A 20,187-nucleotide genomic window follows, 5' to 3' on the forward strand; every position below is an offset into this window, starting at 1 on the left:
GTGCACCGAACATCGTAACCATAGGCACTGGACGTTGGCGCATTGGTTAGAGCGTTGCACAATCTGATAAATCCCGATACCGTATTCATAATGCCGAGGGGAGGGAGCGGATATGTCGTCTTCCAGGGGAACAGCTCCTTGATCCTTGTACCGCGGGACAAAGACAAGCTGACAGCGGCTCCATTATGCTCTGGGAAACATTCATGTGGGCATCGATTGGTCCAGTGGAGATCGTGCAAGGCATCGTGACGGCCAATGAGTATCGTACACTGGTTGCAGACCACCTAAACTCCTTCATGACAGACTTGTTTCCCGACAGCAGTAGAATTTTTCAACGATATAATGCGCCATGTCACAAGGTCTGGGCTGTGACGGAGTGGTTCTAGGAACACACTGGCGAGTTACAATTGATGTGCTGGCCCTCCAACTCACCAGATATGAAACAGATTAAACACATCTGGAATGTGACTGAACGTGGCGTCAGAGCTCACAGCCCCCTCCCAGGAATTTACGGGAATTAGGTAACTTGTATGTACAAGTGTGGCGCCAAATCCCTGCAGCGACCTACCAATAGCCGCGCGGAGTGGCCGCGTGGTTACAGGCGCCATATCATGGATTGCGTGGCACCTCTCGCCGGAGGTTCGAGTCCTCCTTCGGGCATGGGTGTGTGTGTTGTTCTTAGCGTAAGTTAGTTTAAGTAGTGTGTAAGACTAGGGACCGATGACCTCAGCAGTTTGGTCCCTTAGGACTTCACACACATTTGAACCTACCAAGGCCTCATTGTTTCCTTGTCACGTCACTGTTATCTGTTTCAAAGGCGGACATACTGGCTGTCAGGTTGGCGGTCATAATGCTCTGGCTGATCGGTGTATCCGCTACCTTGTCTTTTTACAAACAACTACTGTAGAAAAATTAACCTCGTTTACAACAGTAAGAATGGCGCCTATAACCGAAACTGGTAACAACGCATTTTATAACGCAAGAATGTAAATTTCTACCAGTGTTTTATTGGCTTTAACATTGAGTAGGTCTACCAGTACTGTTTCGTTACCTTGTAATTCAGTTTCAGTTGGATACTGATAATAAAGGCTGATTAATGACTATATGAACTATCCTTTAGAGCGAAAAGCGTTATCAAGCCAAGGAATTCGGTGTAGTTACGACGCTGGCTTCAAACTTACAGTTGGGCTTTATCCCAAAACCGTAACCAACAGAGAGGCCGCAAGAAAATATGGACTGCACGTATCTAATGTGCGACGTGGCGTTCCTTCAGAAGAAAAATGGAACAAGGCAGTTTCAAAGAGAAAGTGGTTCACGTAACCGAAATGTGGCGAGTATTCGGAACTTGAAATAAAGTTTCTCCCATGTGCAATATGAAAGGGAAGATGAGATGCTTATCTCACGGCAAATTTTCCAACTGAAGGCCTTGGAAATTGCAAAAGTCTTAAACGTGGCGCAACGAGAATTTTGTGCAAGTGTTACTTGGTGTCGTAGGTTTATGCTGGGGAATGGCCTTGTTCTTCGACGAAGTATTTCACGTGCACAGAGGATGGCAGCAGATTTCGAGGAAAAAGTTGGTCAACTTCCAGCGTTACGTCAGCCAGTAGCGAAAGTGTCATACCATTATTAGCAGACTGGCATTGCTGACAAAACGCCAGTATTTTTTGATGTGCCGAACAATACGACAGTAGACAAGGAAGGGACGAAAGTACATCATCAAGGGGAATCTGGAATGAAAAAAAAGGATAATTGTGATATTAGCTGCTGCAGCCGATGGGGGAAAGTTACCCCCATTCCGTTATTCTGAAGAGAAGAAGCTTGCCCAAAAAACGTTCCTATGGGCTTAGTGAATCACTTCCAAAAATGGGCTGGCTGACAACGCAACTGTTTGTCTACTGTTTGGAATCGCAGACCTGGGGCACTGCTTGGTAAGAGATTAACACTATTTTTGGATTCTTTTGAGGAACATGTAACTGCTGAAGTAAAAGATGAATTTACTGCACAGAAGAGAGATATTGTCGTATTACTCGGAGGAATGACTTAAGAACGACAGGTACTAGCTGTGGGTATAAACAAACCGTCCAAGGACAACCACCTTGAAGGAGACCGTGTCCTTACACCATCTGCTAAGGTGAAGAAGCCACCAGTCACTTTTGTGCGGGTGGATTCTTGTTTCGTTGTCCTCAATATCATCAGAGTCCAAGATGAATGGGTTCAAGAAATGATACATATGGAATATACTGGATGATGTACTGTGGTAAGAGGCCGAAGAAAATTATAGAAGTGAGAGTGAATATCGTTACTGATAGTGTGGAAGGTAAGTAAGACAAAATAAGTTGTATCAGTTGTTAGAACAAATGTTTACGGTACGTAGCCACGTCTTACACGTAAGTACAGATAATTTTATGTAAATACTCTCCTCTCAGTCAGAGCGCTGCTTATTTTCGCACAAAAATATTTTTCTTTTAATTCCTTCCTCGAAAGTTAGGGGTTTGGCTTATATGCGGTGGTGACTCATCTTCGGACCAATACGGTATACACATGCGCTCTTAAAACGTTCTTAAACTGTTCATAGCGCAGTTCACGTGCATCTTTTTCTTTTAGTTTTGGTGAGTTTCCACTTTCCACCTTTCTAAAAGAACTTGTACAACACATCACATGCTATTCTAACAGCAGCTCTCAATTGTTTCACTATTGTAAGTTTATTATAAATAACATGATTTTTACGACACATTAGAGTCCCTTTCGCTAGCTTGTTGGTTTTTAGGTCACAAGTCTGTTGCAACAACGCTATTCTGAGTGGTCATCATCGGAAGCAGCAGAGCACGGTAGAGCGTAAGCAGACGGGCAGTTGTAAATAAACACGAGCTGCCAGTGAGGCAGCCGGTGAAGAGGCGCGCAATGAACTGGCTTTTCACTGGCAGCGTAATCGTTTCACTTTTTACGGCCGCTAAGTGGCCGCTCGTGACCAGACACTTAGCTGCCAGCAGGCCGTGAATGGAGGTGCCGCCCCCACCACCCGCGCAAGCGCCGACGTAAGACCGGCACAACTTTTCCTCACTCAACGCTAGTTTGGGGGTCCACTGCTGAGGAATCATGCAGGCTGCAAACCCTTTCTGGCGAAAGTAACGAAAACGCAGAAAAACTTCGGACTCAAGATGCGACTCAGATGTTCCGTGAATAACATCTCAAAACAAATGTAACATTGGCCACAAGCACTACTGGGAGATGCCAGGAAAACCTGTTTAGTAATCTTTGATATCTCACACACTTCTCCCTTCTCCGATAGGGATCTGTAAGATTAGGTACGAGTTTTAGTTGGTTAATAATTTATTTAGGGATCGATGACCTTATATAAGATTTAAATGCTAGAGGTTATCTAGGCCAAAGGCACGCAGACGATTTAGTCAATGTTGTACGTTGCAAATGCGCAAGGACTATTAGGATAACCGTAGAATTCGTTCTGAATATTTTGCAAAACTGGTGCAGGAAACAGGATCTAGTGGTCGGTCATGGGTAAACCGTTGTACTAGTTCTTAAATGAAAGTTCCACCATTTGGCTACATAGACTGTTATTCCAAGACACAATCATGATATCGGACTTTGACCATTTCCAAGTACCACACTCAAAATATATACACTGATCACCCAGAACATAATGACCACCGACCTACTATCGATATAAACTTGTCCAGACGATAGTATCGTCACTTGGTTAGGCATGACAGCTAGACAGACACACGTTCGGTGCAAGTAGTATCAGTGGACATTGAAACGTCCCCTTAGAAAAATTATACATGACTGTGTTTAAACTGACACAGAATATTTTTTAGCGCAACGCAATCTGACTTTCAATAATCCCTACAAAAGAATGGCCCTGACTAACATTAACCTATACCTTTCACAAATCACTTACCTCACAAAAATCTTCGTTACTCGAACTACTGCAATACAGAGAGCTCCACTACTGCCACCTACATAAAAGATTCTACCTACTGAAGGCACTAACTACTGATAGGCATAGTTAGCAAATGAAAGATTTTCATTGAGAACAAACAATGTAGTTACCTTAATAGTGTTCAAAAGTCATAATACATATATGATCGTTCCTCACAGTAAAATTGCAGTGTTTTTCTCAAAGTCTGAGCAGTAAAAGAAAATGATCACGGAAGTAGTGGATTTCCATGTAGAAGTAGTGTAGTTCATGACATCCATTCTAACAAATGTACTGTTTCTGATGGACACACGTCCAGATCATCCGCTCTCAAAGTTCCGCCATATCTCTCCCCAGATCCACCACTGCTGGCGGCTCACCTCGAACTGCGCAACGCTACGCGCTGTTAACAGCCAACAGCCCAACACTAGAATAGCGAATATTACAACAATGCCACCCAGCCACAGACTGCACACAGCACAGCCAGTGATTTTCATACAAAGCGCTACGTGGTGTTACCAATATAAAAACCTAAACAGCCTACTTACATAGCCCCCATGCTCCCCACAAAAAACTTTACAAATTGTTTTGGGCAGTGACCAATACAGATTTGAAAAAAAATTTCATAATTACAATTACAAAGAAATCAAATGCACACTCATTGATACAATGTTGGTCAAATGCTAAAATGTTCTCACAGTCCATAAAGACAGTCCTGATCGTTCATCACAGTAAAATTGCAGTGTTTTTCTCAAAGTCTTAGCAGTAAAAGAAAATGATCATGGAAGTAGTGGATTTCCATGCAGAAGTAGTTTTGTCCTTCCAACAGAAAGACATTGGCATGCAGACAGGTAATTGGCCACAACAGAGCAAACCCACAGCACAGTCAGTCGAAGTTTTGAAGAATATTGGTAGGTAGGTCATCACAGAGCAGACCCACTGTAGTCCTGGTGGAGACTACTGTATTGGTGGGCCACCAGAGGTGCAGACCCACTGCAGTCCTGTAGAAATTATGGTATTGGTGGGCCATCAGAGGTGCAGACCCACTGTAGTCCTTGTAGAGACGGCCAGCAGCCATCTGTTGCGACTGTGTAGGTGCCCTATCACCATTGAAGGGTCTTGGGGATAATAAAGCAAGTCCATGAACCACCACATGTACACTCACAAAAATTTTTTTTTGAAGTGTCCTTAGAACCAGCAATGCTGTTATCCAGTCCCTTGCTGAATTATTAACACGTGTGCAAACACTAACAGTCCCAACTTCTCATATATTGTGCATTACTATGACCAACAGAAATGTGTGCAGTGAAATGTAACTTAATTTGAAGAACTGGTGTCTATACAATTATAGATTTACAGCATAAAAATGCAATCACAAAGGTACAAAATTCATCATTAAAGAACATAATAGTACAGATAACATTTGTAATAATACAGGCTTTACAAAAGAATAGAAATAGACATATACATCAGTGTTACAGGAATTATGACATAAGTAAATATATAAAAGATCAGAATAACTTTTGAAACACCATCTTCACACATGAGCATTAAAACAAAACAGAATAAATAATGTCTAATTATCTTTACAAAGTAAATAACATATTATCAGAAAAATTCTACAACGTAACTCTCATCAGAGAAACACATAAAGACAGGAAGAACACAAATACCCAAGGGTACACAAACACATAGTGAGATAACACTAGCAAAGGACAGGGTTTGTTTTACTGCAGTATTTTGCAAACAAAACTTTCTTTACTTCTCGGATTTCTCTTTTGTGTTGCGTATTAATTTGATTCTGATTTTGTTTGAATTTCTTAATTTGTTCATACTCTTCTGTGGCAGTGAAGGCTACAGGTCTTGTGTCACTCAGATCATCATCCACCTTTGTAGATAAGTTAGTGAACTGATCCGAAAGTTCGGCTACTTTCTCCGATAGTGAACTGATTTCTTCAGTGTGTTTTTCTGAACCAAGTTTCAGAGTGTCCATTTGTGTTGAAATCGTATCTACTGTGTCCTCTAAGTTTTCCTGAGTTTTTGCAAGTTGCGTGACCGAATCGGTAGATGCAACTGAGTCAATTTTAGCTTGCAAGGTGTCGTGATTTTCATGAACAATAGTTTCCAGTTCCTTTATGGCGGCTTCGTGATTCTGTAATGCATTTTCATGAAGCGAAAAAAGTAGGTTGGAAATGCTCGTAAATTTGTGTTTTTACGTCATTACAAACTTTTTGACATTTCGATTCCATTTTATGTAACTCAGTAGTTAAATCTCCAGGTGTTTGTTCAAGTGTGGTGTCCAACTTTTGAAGATTTTGTTCCATTGCGTCTGACTGTTGCTGTGTTTGTCTCTGGTGTTGTTCCACTGTGTCTAACGTTTGAAGATTTTGTTACATTGTGTCTAACTTTTGAAGATTTTGTTCCATTGTTTCTAACTGTTGCTGTGTTTGTCTCTGATTTTGTGTCATTTGTTGCATTAATTGCAATAATAATGTATTAGTGTCTGGAATCTGTTCCTCTATGCTTTTTGGCAGTGCATTTGCACCGGCAAAATTCACATTTTGACGAGCAGAAAATGTGTCTTGATTTATTTGAGAAAACGGTGAAGACGCAAAACCTGAATCTACAATATTTGCAAGATTGTGTCCTGTCATTTCGGATTCCTGAGGCGAACTGTTGCCTACCGATGGATCGATAATGCTTCCCTGTTCACTAATTGTTTCACTGTCTCTACCATTATTTGTAGCCCGCTCAATTTCCCTATGCACAATTAACAAATTACTAGTTTGAACATTAGTTAATTCATTACACGGTGCCGCTAACACACTGCTTTCGTCTTCACTGTCATTTCTCAGTTTACTTTGGAGCCTGGTATTACGTTTTTCACACGCCGTTATTGTCACAATATTTCACACGACAACACAGAAAAGCACAATTTGAAGAGCAAAATAAGAAAACACATTAACATAGCACTGAAAATAATATCTAGTTAATTGCAAGCGCAGCTGCGAAATACTTGGTGCAAAATCTACATGCATGCCATAAATGTTTTACTGTACAACAATGAAAAACTACAACTACAAAGAAAATTCTCTTTATAATTACGCGCTAGCAATAAACAATAGCTGCACTAATTACACAAACTACAAGAAAAAATCAGAAGATTCCAGTGAGGTATCCTCAGGGTCGACATATGAAACGTCCCCTTAGAAAAATTATACATGACTGTGCTTAAACTGACACACAATATTTTTAGCGCAACGAAATCTGACTTTCAATAATCCCTACAAAAGTATGGCCCTGACTAACATCAACCTATACCTTTCACAAATCACTTACCTCACAAAAATCTTCGTTACTCGAACTACTGCAATACACGAGCGCCACTACTGCCACCTAAATAAAAGATTCTAACTACTGAAGGCACTAACTACTGATAGGCATAGTTAGCAAATGAAAGATTTTGATAGAGAACAAACAACGTATTTACATACTTACAGCATGCTGTTTGTGCGTACAATGGGTAAGGCGCGCGATCTATCTGAGTATGAGCGAGGGCAGATTTTGATGGCCCGGAGGCTCCGCACGAGCATTTCGGAAACCATATCACTTGTCGAACTTTCGAGGAGTGCTATGGTGAGCGTCTTCGACACGTGGCGAAACCAAGGTGAAACCACGTCTAGACGTTATTGGATTGGGCGGCCACCTCTCATTACAGACGTCGGACATGATAGGCTGGGCAGACTGGTAAAACGGAACAGGCAATAAACTGTGGTGTAACTAAGATCAGACTTCAACGTTTTTCAAGGGTACAAATGTGTCTGAAAAAACAGTGCACCGAACGCTCCTAACGATTTGCTTCGTGGCCGACGACCTATGCATCTGCCACGACATCGGCAACTACGACTGAAATGGGAACGTGCCCATCAGAAATGGACGTTTTTCGCAGTGACACAGCGTAGCATGGTCTGATGAGTCCCGATACATTCTTCATCATGCCGACGGGAGGCAGCGATTAAGTCCTCTTCAAAGGAAACAGTTCATTGACACCCTAAAATGCGAGGCAGAGACAAGCTGGCGGCGACTCCATTATGCTCTGGCAAAATCCACGGGGGCATTAATCGGTACAGTGGAGATCGTGTAAGAAACCATGACGGCCACGGAGTGTCATACACTGGTTGCAGACCGGTACACATCCTCATGACGATCATGTTACTCGACGGTAGTTGGATATTTCAACAAGATAATGCGCCATGTAATATGGCCAGGAATGCGATGCAGGGGTTCGAGGAAAACCGTGGCGAGTTCCAGTTGATGTGCTGGTTCCCCCAACTCGCCACATCTGAGACAGATCGAACTCATCTGGGATCTAATTGGGGCCAGAGATCATATCCCCCCTCTCCGGAATTCGTGGGAACGACGTTACTTGTGTACAGATGTGGTGCCAACTTCCTCCAGAACCTACCGAGCCCCATTTCTTCCATAACACGACGCGTCGCCGCTATTATCCTTGCCAAAGGTAACATACCGGCAGTTAGGTAGGTGATCATTATGTTCTGGCTGCTCCGTGTACAAGCAGACTGCACTATACCGTGGACCTGAAAATTTCTAATGTTATGTCAGTGCAATGTAGAACCGAATATTTTTAATTAAACAAATTTAGAAAGCTCTTGAAATTTGTTACTTACATGTTGAGTGCTATGAGGCACCTATAAATGAAGTCGTCATCGAAATGTGTTAAACGTGTTATGTCATACAATTGTAACTGCGTAATAAACGAGGACATATTCATAAAATGCCTGCCAGAAACAAAAAGAAATATGTGTAACATATACGGGTACTGTTTCTCCTGGGTGGACTTGGGTTTTAAAAAATGTAAACTAAATATTACGACAAATTTCATAAATAATCGACAAGTACGCCAAAGAGGAAGAGATAGAACTATAATGGACATGTTATTTCATGGAGTTTTGCGCTTCTATGCATGAAATATCTTTCCTTTGTCATTCGCTTATCTTATCTGCTTGGATTCGGACCTAAGAGGACGTTCTTGTGTAAAGCTCATCTTGCTGTACCAGTTGATAATATAAGTTGTACTTAAAACACGAAAAATATAAATGTTATTTTGTCAAAATAATTTGTGTATGTGGTCAACCTATTGTAATTCTGATACCTTTATTGTCTTAAGTAGATATGGGCCTTAACAAAGAAATTTTCATTGTTAGGCGCCATCTTTTAGCTCATCTACGTCGGTTAGGACAATTAACTTTATTTCAGATCCCACGAGACCGGACACAGCAACTAATAATTTTACAATTTTATTTACAGATTTTCTTTATACATCCCAGGCAAAATGTCTGGTCACAGGATTCCAGTTCGATTATAGGATTTCATTTGTAGATGCTACTCTTGTTATCTTATATTGGGGAATCGACACGAAACCACGATGTATCGACGATTACGAAACTACCCTGAGAACTGAGCGAGTTTACTGAGTGCTTATATACATCAGGCTAAATTAAACAACGTACTACACTGTTAATAATATTCCTACATTCGTTATTCTCTTTTATGCTGGGCCATTGCATTAATGTGTGTTTCTTTTTTGTGTAAGTCACGGCTCATATTTTATTTTATTACATTACACTTGGCGCCGGTAGGAAGTGTTCAACAGCATCTATGATTTAATACTTAAAGAATTCTTATCAGTATGATTTTTTTGTGTTTAAAAGCTCGGTGCGTAATCACCAATAACTGAATTCACAGAACACTTACTAGTGGGGCCGAAATCCAAACTGGTATCCTACGACCTATCTCCATTGATGTAATTGATTACCTGTATCTTACATCTGACATAGACCGTAAGGTAAGGAACCGAATGCACGCGACCAGGTTTCTAATTAAAACTAGTCAATAGCACCTGGGCGCATGCAATTAAAACAATCTGTACACATAGCTTTCTTCTAGTTTTTCAATTGTCACTATTAGTGTAGGCAGTATTGAGTAGTTATAGTCTGAATTTTGTGTGTGAACTGATTAGTATCAGCTAGCAACATGGTTAGGCCAAATACTAGACGTAACCGTGTAGAGGTTGAGAATTATGAAAGTGATGACCAATTAGAGAATATTCCTGGACCATTGGCAGGAGGGGCAGGAGCTAAAGAAAATGAAGAAGCTACGATCCCACATAATAGTGTAGTATCGCAGATTTACATTTCTCAATCGATTATACAATCGCTGGGCGGACAAGAGAACGTCGAGACTGCGAGAGAAATCAATTGCGAGAAAGTAGACGAAAATGTCTGCGCGTAGGTCGACTTCGCAAATCCAAGCGATATGCTTGCACAGCTATTCCGGAAATTAGAATTAATGGAACAGCAGAGGAAAAGAGAGCGCGAGGAGATCATCCAACGCCAGAACGAGTTTTTCGAAAACGTTTAGCCTAATCGCCACAGTGGACAAGCGGTTAGTCAAACGCGAACAAGCGTTGATACAAAAACTGAATCGTGCTCTTGACGATAGGGATCAACGGATATTAGAACACGTTAACAGTGAGATAGAAAAGGTTGAATTTGAGGTACCGGAAGTGAAGAAAAATTTACAGGAATTACCCGATAAAGTAAATACTTTGGGCGGAGAGGTATCAGAGGTCAAAGAGGTGCAGGAATCCCTCGATACCAAAGTTAAGCAATTAACCAAAGGCATCGAGGAAATCTCTTTAATTATTGAGCGAAAATTAGAAGCTGAAGTGAAGTTTATAACGCTTGACCATGTTGAACACAAGTCAGCAAGGTACCTCCATGAACCACGAACCCGTAAGAACCGAGATTACAGAAAAGCCATTGAATGACTATGATAATAGAATCATGAACTGTGCCGCACCTAGTCACTGTTGCAGTCGTTCATGTAATGCACAGCAGGGCGAAAATTATGCTTCAAATCGAGGCGCGTGCGGAAACCCACTAGCAAACAGTGTAACTGTCAGTCCATATGCAGCGTATACTGCCAAAAAAAACCGGTAATTATTCGCAATGAGGCACTCAGTCTGACCACACTGTAATAGGAAGGGTCATTACTGAAACATAGTCAATTTCAGGTATTTTCCGAAGAGAAAATGTCCTGTCATCCAGTAATATTTATAGAAAAGTTTTAAGAATGTGTTACCTGCATCGTGGCAGGAAAGGCAAAAGATACAGTTTGTTACCATATATATTACCGGAGATGCCGCATTATGGGCATCTGAAGTTGCAGAGAACTGTCATTCTTTTTGTGAGTTCGAGCAACAATTTTTGGCCAAATTTTGGTCGGCTAGTATACAAGAGAGATTGCGGAAACAGGTATACAATCCAGCGATGTACAATTTCAAACAAGGAACACTTAGAAAATACTTTGAAAAGTGTATTAACAAAACAAGGTACTGGTCCAAGCCGATCGCTACACGCGACGTGCTTAGGATATTGAAATCTAATTTGCCGATCTCAATAAGGAGAGAATTGGTACACGTACCTGATAACGATTTAGACACATTCATGTCGGTAGTGGATTCTCTAGATTTGATACAGGAGGAGGCACGACAGCAAAAAAAAATAATGGTGAGGGGATAAATAATAACCATAAGCCTAGAAATAACGGTTATGGAAAGCAAAACCGAAATAATAATTGGGGACATGAATGTGGCGGCAGTAGTTATGAGACAGCGAATAGGCAGAAAGGAGGTAATGGGAATAGAGGAAGTGGTATGTCGAGCGATAACTGCTGGCCCATGAAGGATAGAAATGATACGATGAATCGAAAAAGGAGAAACGATGAGAATTACGGAAGTAATTATCAACCTAAAATTATGAAATAAGGTGGCTAGTGGCGTCAGAATGTGAATGCTAACTTGTCGGCGCAGTCAACTAGACCGGAGCAGGGAGTCCCGATTAATAGTGTCGAGGCTGTTCCCATACCGGGGAATACTGCGACGCCAACATGGGTTAATAAACCAAGTACCTCACTAAATAGTGCGAATAGACAGCACAATGTGCAAATAGTAGCAGTGAGTCCGAAGAGACCCAGTCAACAAACTGCAGGGGGTCGATGTAAGCCTTCAGTACTCGATCACCAGGAATAGAAGCGAAGACAGACTCGAAAATAATAATACTAATCGGATTGCTACGCTGCGCTATAATGACGGCCAGGATTTGCGGGAGGAATTAATCACAGAACCGCGTAATGTTCTGAAAAGCATACAGATTGCTCAGGCTGCAGTACACGTGAAAGTAAACGGTGTTCTTGTTAAGATTTTGAATGACACAGGAGCGACACTGTCAGTCATGTCTGAGGATTTCTTTAACGTTATTAACGACAGTAAAATACTGCCTACGTTGCCGGTTCAAAATTGTAAAATTACGGGGGCGCTAAAGGGAAAGGCACAAAGTGTCAAGGCCCAGGTGCAGGCAGGAATAGAAATAGGAAATGATGCGATATTATGCATGTTCCTCATTGTTAAAAATTTAACTTCAACGTCCATTCTGGGATGGGACATCCTGAGGGAAAGGAGTGCTACAATCGACATCCCTGAGGGCTTGTGCTTCCTGCCAACGCCTACCAAGGATTTGCAATTACCATTGATTAAAACAATGGCAAGGCACAATATGTATTGTCGGTGGTTCGAAAAGATAGAAGTAGAACCATTTATACTTAATATTCAGGATAACGTAGCACTAAAGGCGTATCCTGAGACAAATGAGCAATATGACGAAGAAGTCGTTCAAGTACGACAGGAGATTCAATCCAAGGTTAAGGAGACAGGATATTTAACCGATGAGCAGCAGCATGAGCTCTCTAAATTATTGAGTGATTGCGCTGGCACATTTTCGGAGACCCCCGGAGTAATTCAAGGCTACGTATATGATATGCAGGTATATCCGCATTGGACGTTTTGTCATGCTTCATATTCCGTGCCGTGGAGTAAACGTGAAGCTGTCAATATCACTGATATTTCTGTAGTTTTAAAATAAGATATGGTGGTAATAAGACCTTCAGTCTGAAGGATGAACTTGATTTATAAACAAAAAGAAGCAACAATGAATAACTTGCATTGAAGGTAGAATTAAAAGAATGTTCTCATTTTTGTGTGTATATACTAATATAAGAATTTCTTGTGCATTTTTTGTGAGTACCCAATTTTAGTAAACGAAATGTGATTTAATATTACGTGATCAGGAACTTGCCAGAGTACATGGGAAATAGTAATGTGAAATAGTGACTAATAATTGATTTCTCTGTGTGTGAATATACACAAGCATATTATGATTACTTAAGAACACTACTGAGACCACATGATAGTTTGTTTCTTCCAGTAGTGGCCTTCAGCCATGTAATTGCATGCGTCCGAGGGGCACTATTGAGAACTAAAGAGAGCGTCTCATGTAGAGAAAGTAACTTGATGACACCAAGTTTAAGGTTGAGGTCTAGCAGGAAATGAAGCGTGCGGAAACATGGATTGTATCCATGAAGTTGAGACCTGGTCTTAGGGCAAACGGTTCCTCACTTAAAATTTACAATAGTTAAAGGTGTGTATCTGTGATGCATGGCTCATAACACACATGTAACTGCCTGAGGATCGGTAGTCCAGATGGGCCAAGGTCTACTTTCGGCACGAAAGGTTGAGGATAGTTGATGACAAAATCTTATAAATAACATCAAATCCTAATGTGGACAAAATGTTAATGTCATGACTTGTCAAACTGAAAATGTAATGCCAATCTTAACAGGATCAATAATGTTTCATTAGGCAGTATAAGTGCAACAATGTCATGTCAGTTGCAGAAGCATCAGCGTGTGCTATGTAAGAAATGTAAGAAAAGAAACAAATACTAGCAACCGCATCAAGACTGTGTCAATATGCATTTTGTTTATCAGTTAACAATTTGAGGAGAAAAAGACTCTACAATTGGAGTTTGACGACTGACATAGTAATTTATTTTGTTCTGATATAAAAAAGTAGTTTTAAATAGTTAATGTGTGAAGACTATAGCTGGGCACCAAAGATGACTTCACGAAATAATATGAATGGTAATATCGTGTGAAGCTAAATGTTTTACACGGGGAACTCGGTAGTGAGTGTGAACCAAAGTGAATCTACCTTTGGACACCAACCATAGTGACAAGGTACGAAACGTAAGAGTGTGTTACACAACTGTGTACGTGCGTGTTGCGGACGACGGTGCAGAGTTGGAGTTTATGTAAAGTGACTACAAAAATCCACAGGACATTCTAAGAGTGCCAAACTTAGCTTAACACGGAGTAACAAACCGTATAATTTTCTAAGGAATTTGACAGAAAACACATCGTGTCCCGAAAACTGGACTAAAGGTTACTCGGAAACTTGAATACGTTACAGAACATTGAGACAAACACTCGTGAGTCAATATTGAATGAACGAACTTCTAATAACTCTCTTTTCCCCTATCCGGTAACATCTGTTACGAAATTAGTTCAGACTAATGCTAGGATGGGTTATTTCATGTTCACGCGCATTCAACGAACACGATGCGGAGACGGCTCGCAAGCAGAGGCGAAACAGCTGACCAGGGGGCCAACGGCCGCCGCTCAACAATCGCCTGTCCGCGTATGCTGGGGGGCGCCTGGCAGCTGCGTTACGTGCAGCATCGCCGCGCCACCATCTTCGTTACACCGGCGCCGCAACTGCGGACAATCGACTATCGACGACGTGGATTCCGTGTGATGAGTGTGTGTGTTGTGGTAGCAAGGAGTCAAAGTGTGTTTGCCACGAAAAAGTTAAAAGTATGCTCCGAATATAACATATGAGAAATTTATGCAATATATATCAATAAGTAACTACTGTCACTATATTCTCTTTGACTGTATCTTTTCTCCTAGCAAATTCGCTTGGGGAACATTCAATTAATATGTCCTGAAGCAATAACAATATTCAGACTGCGATTTTTTTTGAGACACTGGATAAATGTGGTAATAGTCCGAAGACCCTGGGCTGGTTGTTGACTCCCGGTTTCCCCATGCCCGTGACCCCGAATGGGGGGTGGGGGGTTAACATAAGTTGTTTTCCGGTGAGATCAGTCAACATTTTTCCGGACTGAAACTTCTGTCACACAAATAAGGAGATTATACTTGCTCTCCCTAACCCTTTGTGAAAACATGCATTTTAAATAATAATACACGCAAACTAATTTTGTAAACTAACTGAATAAACATGATGTACAATCATGTGGAAGAACTGAACAGTACTGTGGTATGTCTGGTCCAAATACATCCTTTAGTCCCAGCCATACCAGGGGGCCATTGTACTGTTTCTCCTGGGCGGACTTGGGTTTAAAAAAAATATAAACTAAATATTACGACAAATTTTATAAATAATCGACAAGTACGCCAAAGAAGAAGAGATAGAACTACAATGGACATGTTATTTCATGGAGTGTTGCGCTTCTATGCATGAAATATCTTTCCTTTGTCATTCGCTTATCTTATCTGCTTGGATTCGGACCTAAGAGGACGTTCTTGTGTAAAGCTCATCTTGCTGTACCAGTTGATAATATAAGTTGTACTTAAAACCCGAAAAATATAACTGTTATTTTGTCAAAATAATTTGTGTATGTGGTCAATCTATTGTAAATCTGATACTTTTATTGCCTTAAGTAGATATTGGCCTTAACAAAGAATTTTCATTGTTAGGCGCCATCTTAGAAAAATGTTTAACATTTTTCTTTTAGCTCATCTACCATCTACGAAACGTGCCGTCGGTTAGGACAATTAACTTTATTGCAGATCCCACGAGACCAGACGCAGCTACTAATAATTTTACAATTTTATTTACAGATTTTCTTTATATAACGAGATAACATCCCAGGCAGAAAAGGCCTGGTCACAGGATTCCAGTTCCATTATAGGATTTCATTTGTAGATGCTACTCTTGTTATCTTATATTGGGGAATCGAGACGAAACCACGATGTATCGACGATTACGTAACTATCCTGAGAACTGAGCTAGTTTACTGAGTGCTTATATACGTCGGGCTAAATTAAGCAACGTATTACACTGTTAATAATATTCCTACATCAGTTATTTCTCTTTTATGTTGAGCCATTGCATTAAAGTGTGTTTCTTTTTTGCATAAGTCATGGCTCATATTTTATTTTATTACATTACAACGGAATCACTGAGCCATAAAATGGTCACCTAAAACAGTTTTTACTAGTGCAGGCACCATTATTTCAAGTCACACTGCCGAAATTAATAATGTGATGGAAGATGAACATCATTGGCTCTCTCTACGTGGCGTACTATATGGATGACTCGAGAGAAGTGATTAATGCAGTAAACCAGAGTCGTACAAGCTGTGAGAGTCTGATACATCTCTCAATGGTCGTTCTAAGTTGTAAAGATATGTTACAGATACACGCACTTCTGCCAGAAAATTGAACAATGGTAGGAGGAGACTGTTATTCGTCTCATCTTATTGGAGTATGAAATATAATCGTGCCCTTGTGCATCATAGGTCAGTTATAACGCAACATTACGTAACTATCTGTTGAAGTGTGTTATGAAGCGGACCTATGGCTAATATATGATCATCGATGAACAGCCTTAAGAATGTATGCTATATATTCTGTACTATAATATAACTATATAATGCAAAGAAATTGTGTACGTACTTATACTAGACAAAATGTTAGAAGTAGGAGCAAAAAAGTGGGGAAGGCGGGGTAATAGAATGAAAATGGAGACAAGGCAGTGGCGCACGAAGTACATGGTGGAAAAGAGAATAAGAAGATACAGATGCAAATATGAGGGGTGGGGGGAGGACAGTGAGGAGATGTAGTAGTATAAAAATATAAATGAATAACTATGCCTATAATAGTGAGGATTAGGTATTAGGATCGAATGGGACAACGAGGGGAAAGGGAGGGGGAAAACAGTACTGAGATATAGGAGAAGAGAGTAATGTAAATGAATATGCAGATGCGAGGATAGGAGTGGGGCTAGATGATCAAGGAGAATGTTAGAAGGTGGAGGGACTTGGGGGGAGGGGGAGGAACGGTTATTCAGTGTATGTCACACACCTTTGTTTTATTTCTGACAGTCTCTTTGTAAATATGGTATAGTTTTCATGTTGCGATACCTCATTATATAACCAAGTTTAATATCTTCCGATGATGCCGGCCGGAGTGGCCGAGCGGTTGAAGGGACTACAGTCTGGAACCGCACGACCGCTACGGTCGCTGGTTCGAATCCTGCCCCGGGCATGGATGTGTGTGATGTCCTTAGGTTAGTTAGGTTTAAGTAGTTCTAAGTTCTAGGGGACTTAGGACCACAGCAGTTAAGTCCCATAGTGCTCAGAGCCATTTCTTCCGATGATGACTTCGTTTACAGAAGTCTTATCACGCCCAAAAAGTAAGTAACAAAATCTCATGAACTTTTTAAATTTCTTGAAAATTTGTAAATATATTTTTTTCCTATTCTGCATTGTTTTTGACATTCTCTTACAGATTTTCTTGTCCAATGTATTTTCATGCACTGTACATGGACATATATCTCTTCAGCGTGGTAGTTGTAAATTCCAAGAGGCTGAAATGATGGCTGTACTGTAGAAATACGGCCTACGCAAGCAGATGGCACCAAACCACGGTAAAATTTTTTTTCAGTACAGTTCACAAGGAAACATATCCAGGACATGCACTGGAATCTTAAGCTACTCCAGGAAATTCTGCCAATAGAGAAGGTAATGAAGTACCTATGGGTTATTCTGGATGCCAAACTATCATGGATCCCTCACATAGGGAATATACGTTTCAAGCCTAAGGGTACTTGCACGTGCACTTAAAGGCTGGGGTCTAAACCCCAGGAGTATGCACTGGATATACACCTCTCTAGTAAGACCTATTTAAATATTTTTGGGCTATTATGTGGTGGAATAAGGTAGAAAAGAAGGCGTTTGATAAGGAGCGTTTTGATATTTTTAGTTCCAAGGCATTCAATGGCTAGTTTATCTGTGCCCTGACAAATGTTAAAAGGAAAGATTATGGTTAAAAATAACAACACTAGGAAGAGCAACTCTTACAATGAGGTGACAAAAGTCATGAGATACTTCCTAACATCATGTCGGACGTTCTTTTGTCCGACGTAGTGCAGCATCATGACGTGGCATTAACTCAACAAATCGATGCAAGTCTCCTGCAGAAATATTCAGCCCCGCTGCCTCTTCAGTCATCCATAAGTGCGAAAGTGTTGCCAGTGCAGGATTTTGTACACAAACTGACCTCTCGATTCCGCCCCATAAATTATCGATGGAATTCATGTCGGGCGATCTGGGTAGCTAAATCATTCGCTCGAACTATCCAGAATGTTCTTCGAACCAATCGGAAACGATTGTGCCCTGTTGATATGACATAGTTGTTTAGAAACACTAAGCCCATGAATGGTAGCAAATGGTCACTAAGCAGCCGAGCATAGTAGTCAGCAATCGGTTCGGCTGGACCAGAGAACGCAGCCCGTTTTATACTGTAAACACTGCCTACAGTATTAAGTAGCCACCACCAATTTGCACAGTGTCTTTTGATAACTAGGGTCAATGGCTTCTTAAAGTCTGCTCTTATCATCTGAAATCGGGAATTCAGTCGTCAAGGGCCCAGTCGATATGGTCACGAATCCAGGAGAGGCGCTGCAGGTGATGTGCTGTTAGTAAAGGAGATCGCTTCAGTCGTCTGCTTCCATAGCCCATTAACGCCAGATTTAGCAGCACTATATTAACGCCTAGTTGCGACGTACGTCCCTCATTGATTTCTGCAATTATTTCACGCATAATTGCTTGTCTGTTAGTACTGACAACTCTACGCGGACGCCACTGCTCTAGGTCGTTAAGTGAAGACCGTCGGACACTGCGTGTTCGTGATGAGAGATAATGCCTAAAACTTGGTGTTCTCGGCACACTCTTGACACTGTGGATCTTGGAATATTGTTTTCCCTAAGGATTTCCAGATGGAATGTCCCATGCATCTAGCTCCAACCACTAATCCGCGGTGAAAGTCTGCTAGTTCCTGTCGAACAGCCATAATCACGTCGGAAACCCTTTCTTTTGAAACCCCCAATGCACTACTCTCTTACACCTTGTGTGAGCGATACCAATGGTATTTTTATACGTACATATCGCTATCCCGTGATTTTGTCAATCAGTGTATGCAAATACATGCACTGTCTCCCAACCTCAATCACATGCATCCACTCATTCACACTAGCTCACATCCATGAAGACAGCGTAAAAGTGGGCAGATGTTCTAAGACTGGCAGTCAAGACAGAAGCAAGGTAAGGAGCAAAATAAAATAATTACGTAGGAAAATGTGACTGGCTGCTCACTTACAAAGAACATGAATCTGCCAGCCGCTGTGATTACACGTTAAGGACGTCTCGCTAAAATTTAAGGAACAATCCGTACAGTTCACAAAACCTTAAAAGTCGAAACGCATTCGTTTGTCAGTTAAAATAAATAGGACACCTTTCGGAAAATGAGCTTAGACCTCTTCTCTGAATAGAAAACACACTCTAATAATGTGTGACGAACCGTGTTCTGTAGGCCACAATCAGCGCACTTCGGAGGGTCCTCTCGCCAGAGCAAGAAATCAAGCGCGGTAGGGTGTCCTAAGCGAAGAAGATTAAGGACTTCACCCCGTCTGCGTGGAAGGAGGCACGCCACGGCCGCGTTGCTGACTTAACTGTGCGCAGTTTATTGTCCGTCACTTGTAGCCACTCTTCTTCACCTTTACGTATGACGTATAACTCTGTACCTCCACAGCGAGTGCGGTGTGTAGTCCCCGCAACAGAGGGGCAACACACCGAACTATCTGAGTATCGCGACAGACTGCCAAGGCTGCTACGTCAACCTTTTCGTCACCCTTATTACCTGTGTGCCATGGCACACAGCACAAAGAACTTGGGAAGGAGCTTAGATTGGTCTAGGTTGCCTTAACAGGTGAAATTAGCAGCACACAAAAACTGCTGGGATGGACACCATGCTGCACATGTCTCAATTACATCTCTGGGTTAGACTTCAGGCAGCGGCAGAGGTGTACGGAAGAAACCTTTGGGCTATCCAGAATCATACCAATGTAATTAATGTACTAAATATAGGATAGGTCGGGGAATGCTGGCTGACTATACGACTATATACAGCTTCTACAATAAACCTTTCAAGGTAACAACTGGAATTAGAGAGCAGTGGAAGAATGTACCACG

This window comes from Schistocerca serialis, chromosome 4 (assembly GCF_023864345.2).
Source record: "Schistocerca serialis cubense isolate TAMUIC-IGC-003099 chromosome 4, iqSchSeri2.2, whole genome shotgun sequence".
NCBI classification, from domain to species: domain Eukaryota; kingdom Metazoa; phylum Arthropoda; class Insecta; order Orthoptera; family Acrididae; genus Schistocerca; species Schistocerca serialis.